The sequence below is a fragment of the Rattus rattus genome, chromosome 16 (assembly GCF_011064425.1).
Source record: "Rattus rattus isolate New Zealand chromosome 16, Rrattus_CSIRO_v1, whole genome shotgun sequence".
Classification (NCBI taxonomy): Eukaryota; Metazoa; Chordata; class Mammalia; order Rodentia; family Muridae; genus Rattus; species Rattus rattus.
Genome location: NC_046169.1, coordinates 40,056,088 through 40,063,693, shown reverse-complemented (window position 1 = coordinate 40,063,693; position 7,606 = coordinate 40,056,088). Strand labels below are relative to the sequence as shown.

Here is a 7,606-nt window from a genome sequence, read left to right as displayed (position 1 = left end):
AGCTCCGTGAGTGCCCCAGAGCAAGCCTTCCTGGCTCTGAGGAGACCAGCTGGACACCTGGAACAGACAGATGGACAGCCAAACAGATCAGATGAACACAAGCATAAGGTAGAGACAATGGACACATGTTTGAATAGGCATCTCCAGATAGATAGGTGTGAAACCCAGGCCTCAGTGTGAACAGGCATCTCCAGATAGAGAGGTGTGAAACCCAGGCCTCAGTGTGAACAGGCATCTCCAGATACAAAGGTGTGAAACTGTGGCCTCAGTGTGAACAGGCATCTTCAGATACAAAGGTGTGAAACTGTGGCCTCAGTGTGAACAGGAATCTCCAGATAGATAGGTGTGAAACCCAGGCCTCAGTGTGAACAGGCATCTCCAGAAACAAAGGTGTGAAACTGTGGCCTCAGTGTGAACAGGCATCTCCAGATAGAGAGGTGTGAAACCCAGGCCTCAGTGTGAACAGGCATCTCCAGATACAAAGGTGTGAAACCCAGGCCTCAGTGTGAACAGGCATCTCCAGATACAAAGGTGTGAAACTGTGGCCTCAGTGTGAACAGGCATCTCCAGATACAAAGGTGTGAAACTGTGGCCTCAGTGTGAACAGGAATCTCCAGATAGATAGGTGTGAAACCCAGGCCTCAGTGTGAACAGGCATCTCCAGAAACAAAGGTGTGAAACTGTGGCCTCAGTGTGAACAGGCATCTCCAGATAGAGAGGTGTGAAACCCAGGCCTCAGTGTGAACAGGCATCTCCAGATACAAAGGTGTGAAACTATGGCCTCAGTGTGAACAGGCATCTCCAGATAGAGAGGTGTGAAACCCAGGCCTCAGTGTGAACAGGCATCTCCAGATGGACAGGTATGAAACCGCAGCCTCAGTTTCATCACCTGCCCCCTAAAGTTAAAGATGCTTCCCTCTGCAGAGCCTGAACTTGAATTCAGTGTCTAAAATGCTCAGGCCAGAGGCTGGAGACACGACTCACATGTGCTCTTACTGCTCTAAGAGTCCCTAGGTAACTCCAGCTCCAGAGTGGATGGAATGAATGGATGCCTTGGGCTTCCATGGGCACCTTTACCACCCTGCCGCTGCAGTGAATTAAAGAGACAACCCTTCTGCAGAAAGACGTAAGGGGATGTTTTCACTTAGACCAGAAATGATCATAGCTAAAGAACACCAACTGCAGTCAGGTCCTGCGAGAGACACAGAGGGTGAAAAGACACCTTTAACCCCAGCACTCAGAAGGCAGAGGCAGGGGAATCTCTGTGAGTCCCAGGCCAACTTAATCTACATACTGAGTTCCAGGACAGCCAGGGCTACAGCGTGAGAACCCATCTCAAAACAAACAAGAACAAGTATGTCACCTTAGGACTCAGCTCTACCCACTCCTCTGAGCGCCAGTCCGGCAGGTAGTACCGCTGACCTGTGCCACCAAGGCCAGCCTGTATGCGCCCAGTGGCTCAATCATATCAAACCGTTGGCCCTGGTGAAAGAGACTGTCAGAGGGAGGAAGCCCAGACAAGTAAGCCTGGCCTCGGGGAAAGGTCTCACTTCAGTTTTACATCTGAGCACGCTTGGAGTAAGAAGCTGACTGGGATTCCTGAGGGGCGGAGGGGAATCACCCTCCCTTCACTCTCTCTCTATAAAGATGTCAGCAATCAGGAGCCACACTGTCTTCAGATCACCTCCGCTAGCACTCACACAGGAAACACCCAGTGGGCACTGGTGACTAAGCCATGAACAAGGAGGCAGGACCTCAGTCTACCCTCTGTGGGGCTCATCCTGGCCTTCTGTTTCCACGGGAAAGAGCTTTTCTGCTGCCTGTTCAGATTCAGACCTAGATCCCTGTGGCATACAGCAGTGATAAATTATGATATTCCAGGGCAGGAGCAATGTCAACCAGTGTGAGAGAGTTGTCAGGGAGTCAAACCTCCCATAGGACAGGAAGGATCCAGAGAACGGGAGGGGAGAGGCATGAGCAGGCACCTCAGGAGACCTGAGAGCCGACAGCTCAGGGAGCGGCCCAGAGAAGACACAGGAGCAACAGTGCAAGACGAGGCAGGTTGCCATGAGAAACTATTTCCATCCACGGTCACGTTGACAAGTCTGGGGCTGGCAGCACACACAGCTCAGTGGCTGAAGATGTTCACGGCACAAACTGCCGTGAGAGCTGGAGCTCCAGAACCCACACAGAGCTGGGAGTTGTCTGATGACCTCCACAGGAACTGCGGCATACGTGCCTGCGTATGTCTGCTGTTCATATACACACGCGCATGCATACATGTACACACACCATTCACATGCGCACACATAATTCACACATACTCGAGAGGAAACAAAAATAAATCTGAACGTATTTTAAAGGATGGGCAGCTACAAGATTTTAAAAAGCAACCTTTTTCTATTCAGTAGCCCTCTCAGGGATTAATTCAATTCTTTCCCCAACCCTCTTACATTTGGCTTTTAACTTATATAACTAAACTGCCAGAGTATTTGGGAGTTGAGGCAGGGGGATTGGTGTTGAGGCCAGCCTGGGCTAAAGAGATTCTGCTCCAAAACATAAGGAAAAAAAGAAAGAAAGAAAGAAAGAAAGAAAGAAAGAAAGAAAGAAAGAAAGAAAGAAAGAAAGAAAGAGAGGAAGAAAACAACAAACCAGACAGATAAAAACGTGACTTAAGGGCTAAGTGAATAATTTCTAGTTTGCGGGAAATGGCTACTTACAAAAATTTAGTTTTGTACTTCAATGGGCACAATCAGGAAACTAGCTCATGAATGGCAAACTGTATAACTGAAAGGGTGCTTACAAAAATAACTCTTAAAAAGTAAACCATCTTTACTTTAAAAACAGGTGAAGCATCTAAATGGAGGGGTCTCCACAGAAGACAGGCAAGTGCCCACAGATCTCCTGAAACAACACTTTCCATCACCGGTACACAACAGAAGCCAGACCCACAGGCACTCCTCCCCACTCACAGGCTGGCTAGAACCAAAAAGCAGGGAATACAGTGTTCACCGTGAAGATACACAAAAACTGCAGCCTTCACTCATTGTGGTGTAAAAACACCCAGCACTGCAGCTGCTCTGGAAATCACCATGGCAGTTCCTCCAAAGAGTTAAATGCAGGCTTATCAGATAACCAGCCATTGCACTCTCGGGTGAACACACGAGAGGAAAGAAAATACATTTTCACACACACACTGACGAATGCTCACAGCCGACTTACGTGTAGTAACTAGCCCAAAAGGCAAACACCCAAATACCCATCAAGCACGAATGAACAAACAAAACATGGTGTGTTCACACGATGAAATATCGTTCAAGCATAGATTATTCCACACACACTACAGAATACATAAATCCTAAAGTATGTTGATAAGGTGAGGAGCGAAGCCCACCTACTGAACTGCACACGTCCGTGGTCTGCCCTAGGATGGCAGAACCACAGAGGCGGTCAGTGGACCAGCACTGAGAAGGGAGAGCGCCGGTGGGAGGCTGTGGTGCACAGAGGGCTTCTCAACCTGGGTGGGGAAATGCTCTACACTGGGCTCAGTGGTTAATGGCTGCGCTGCTCTGTGATACCCTCATGAACTGTGCACCTCATGTGAGTTACAGTGCATGACATGTGAATCAATAAAGCTGCTGCTAGGGGTTGGGGATTTAGCTCAGTGGTAGAGCGCTTGCCTAGGAAGCGCAAGGCCCTGGGTTCGGTCCCCAGCTCCGAAAAAAAGAACCAAAAAAAAATAAATAAATAAAAATAAAAAATAAAGCTGCTGCTATGAAACAAAAAAGACCTCACTGTACGCTGTCAGAGGACTAAGCAGGTGCTAAAATAGTAGAGAATCTGGTTCGTGAACTTCAGAACCTCAACTAGGGCAACGAAAGCCCAAGAGATTCCATTACTCAACATCTAGGTCCTAGGCCGTGCTGAAATATTCATGAAGAATTCCATGTTTTCATACAGAAGGCCATCTCTAGTTTAAAAGACGCCGGCAAGTGCACAGAGGGGTTTTGGTAACTTGTGAAGCAGCGAAGCCATCAGATGGAACACAAACTATCCCAGGAGCCTTTCCCACATGGGTCAGCGGGCTGAGTAGCTCTCACTATGCCACCCCCAGGAGAGGTCAGGCACTTCAATCACTGTTTCTAAAGCTTCAGTTTGTGACATTGCAAAATACTAAATGAAGATTGCACTCTCACAAACAACTGAGCCTTCCACGTCCCCACTTACTTAGCTAAGGGACTAATAACATCTCAAATGCCCGATCACAGAAGCATTAGAGCGACCCCCCTCACAGCTGGAGTGGATCCCAGAAATAATGTTTAAAAAATGGCATTTAACAATCCTGAATCTAATCCTAATTCATGAATAGACACAAACACTGATCAGCATGGTCTAGTCAGACAGCGAACCGTGAAACAACAAGTGACCGTGCAAACTTTAATGCTCTGCAGCAACGATTCTCCAGGATGGTTAGGTTAAATACATTCATGACACTCAGAGACTGGGAAGATGAGGCTAAGGTTAAGTTAAGAGCACTTGCTGGGGGCTGGAGAGATGGCTCAGCAGTTAAGAGCACTGACTGCTCTTCCAGAGGTCCTGAGTTCAATTCCCAGCAACCACATGGTGGCTCACAACCATCTGTAATGGGATCTGATGCCCTCTTCTGGTGTGTCTGAAGCAGTGACAGTGTACTCGTATACATTAAATAAATAAATAAATCTTTAAAACAAAAAAACAAAGGCATTTGCTGCCCTTCCAGAAAACCCAGGTTCAGTTCTCCAACCCTGCGGGTGGCTCACAACCCTCTGCTGTACCAGCTCCAGGAAATCTCATGTCTCTGGCCAGCAAGGGTACGCTTGTATGCACATAACCACCACACACACACACACACACACACACACACACACACACACACACACAGAAAGCATGTTCCAAAATTATTTTTTTTCGGAGCTGGGGACCAAACCCAGGGCCTTGCGCTTGGTAGGCAAGCGCTCTACCACTGAGCTAAATCCCCAACCTCAAAAATGTGTAGCCCAGGCTGGCCTCGAACTTGTGATCCTCCTCCCTCTGCCTCCTTCAGCAAATCCTACCGGTGTGCGCCACCACAACCGGCCCAATTTCTTAAGGAAGTATGTCTCTGACCTTCACATCGAGTCTGTGTGACTGTCAACCACCAAACAACAGGGCACTTCTAGGGCTATGATACAAGGCAATTCCGCTTTACCACGACTTTTTTTTTTTTTTTTTTCTATTCACATATGTGTCTTAGTTCTGGTCACTATTGCTGTGATAAGACCATGACCAACACAGCTTGGGGAGGAAAGAGTTTATTCAGCTCACGCTTCCACATCACTGTTGATCATCCAAGGAAGTCAGGAGAGGAACTAAAACAGGGCGGGAACCTGGAGGCAGGAGCTGATGCAGAGGCCACAGAGGGGTGCTGCTTACTGGCTTGCTCCCCAATGGCTTGCTCAGCCTGTTTTCTTATAGAACCCAGTACTTCCAGCCCAGGGGTGGCCTCACCCACAGTGGGCTGGGCCCTCCCCCATGAATCACTAATTAAGAAAATGCCCCACAGGCCTTCCTACAATCCCATCTTATGGGGACATTTTCTCTATTGAGGCTTCCTTCTCTCTGATGACTCCAGCTTGTGTCAAGCCAACAGAAAACGAAACAGTACAATATGTAACCTCCTAGATCCGATGTTTAATGCCAGGCCGTCTATCCAAACATTACTGAGTGTGAAACACGCTGCCAAGTCTCCCCAGGTCAGTGTTCTCTAACATATGCAGAACCAAGTGCAGTCTTCAGCTGCTCTGAGACAGGAATACGAACTACAATTTGCCTTCACAACTGAGCCGGCGGCAGGAAGCAACTGCTTGTACTTAATCATGTTCTTGCCTCTGCTAGCAGGCCCTAGTGTCAGGGTTCTGCCAGACAAGGACAATGAGACGCATTATTATATAGGGTGACTAAGAGCCTCGCGAGTACTGTTTTAGAATATAATCCCAGTGAGGAAAGCCGCGGGACAGGGGTACAATATTTTGTGCCAACCATTTCCAAAACTAAACATATGTGGCCCTGTGTATAAGCACGCTCTGCGGTCAATTCTTTTCAAATGCTTACAGGAAGCAACCCTGGGAGAGACGAACAACTTGCAATTTGCTTCTCCCTCTGAATCCCACGACCGAAATGTGTAGAGCAAGCCATTCTGACACCACAAAACAAGGGCAGCCTACATGAAGGCCAAATATAGGATGTGATTCTAAACCACGACGGAGCGAAAGCCTGCATTTCCTTTTCCAGCACGCAAAAGAAAAAAAAGCCCTTTGAACACTCCCAAAAAAGGACGTCGGGGCCGGCACCTCCCTCCGGGAGGAAGCCCCTTTCTTCTCAGCAAGCCCTGCAGCCGGCCACTTCCCCCAGTGCATTCACATCACTGGAGATAGGGCTGCCGTGCGAACGCCCGCCAGGGGACCGGCGGCAGAGCTGGGCTGGGCGTCCCCACCCTCTACCTCTGATGTCATCCTAGCCATCTCGGCGCGGCTGAGCCCCACCTGCCCCGCGGGTCACTAGGTTCCGCACCCGGACTCCCTACAGTGTTCCTCCTCCAGGCCACGCCGCTGCAGCCCGCCCCTGCCCCAGGTCTTCAGGGTCCAGGAGGCTATGCACCAGGAGCCAGGCGGAGCCCCGCCCGGACGCGCCCCGCACACCCAGCCCCGCACACCCGGTCCCGCACACCCAGCCCCATGTGAGCGCTCGGCCGCGGCCTCTAGCAGCCCGCAGACACCGCCTCACGGCTGCCCGGCCCACGGCTGCCCGCAGACGACCATTCCCCGGCCGCAGCGCCCGGGCGCGCGCGTGCGCCCCGCGCACTCGGCGCCTCCGGCTCCTGTCAGCCCCGAGCTTCACACTCGGGGCCCGGAGGCCCGCCCGCCCCAGCTCGCTCCCGAGCCGCCCCGCCTGAGCGCGCGCCGCTCACCAGAGCCCGGGTGCCTGAGGCGCCGCCGAAGTCCCAGCTGCAAAGCCCCGCGAAGCCTTCCAACCGCTGCCGCCTCCCGCCTGGCACTGAGCGCCGCGCGGGGAGGGCGCGGCCGCTGCTGCCCAGGCCGCGTCGCGCGGGCCCCGCCCCCGCGCCGCGCCGCGCCCAATCAGAGCCGCCGAACCGCGCTTCGCCACGCCCACTTCCGGAAGGTCTGGGTTAGGTGCCGGGTGCTCCTTAGAGCGCCCCCTCTGGTGGCGTGGGGAGACGCAAGGAGGCTCGAAGCACACGCCCGCTTTCCGGGGCACTTGAATGGCCCGGTGGCCACGCCCACGGGCTCCTTCGAGCCCCACCCAGTTCTTTAGAACCCGAGCGGGCGTTCTTAAACTCCACCCATGGCCCTGAGGACCGCAGCTAACTGCCCACCGAGTCCCCCCAAACCTAGCTCCCCTCCAGGTCAGTGCGGCAAATCCCCGCTCGGATTTCCTGAAGCCCCGGGGAACCTATTATCATCCTATTTGCAGTATCCCAATCCCTGCCCACGGTCCTGAACATACTTAAACCAGAAGCCCCGCCTCCATCAGGGTTGGCTCAAGCCTCTCACCCACGCTCTCCCTCTCC

The 7,606-nt window shown here is 51.8% G+C and overlaps 1 protein-coding gene across 1 annotated transcript in view; it reads right to left on the bottom strand.

The window, feature by feature from the left end:
- Coro1c (coronin 1C) overlaps window positions 1–7,106 on the bottom strand; it is a 71,605-nt gene extending 64,499 nt beyond the window's left edge. The window contains exon 1 of the mRNA XM_032886457.1: window positions 6,986–7,106. The gene's annotated coding sequence lies outside the window, so the exon portion shown is untranslated. The remainder of the gene's footprint in view (window positions 1–6,985) is intronic.
- Between the last annotated feature and the right edge of the window lie 500 nt (window positions 7,107–7,606).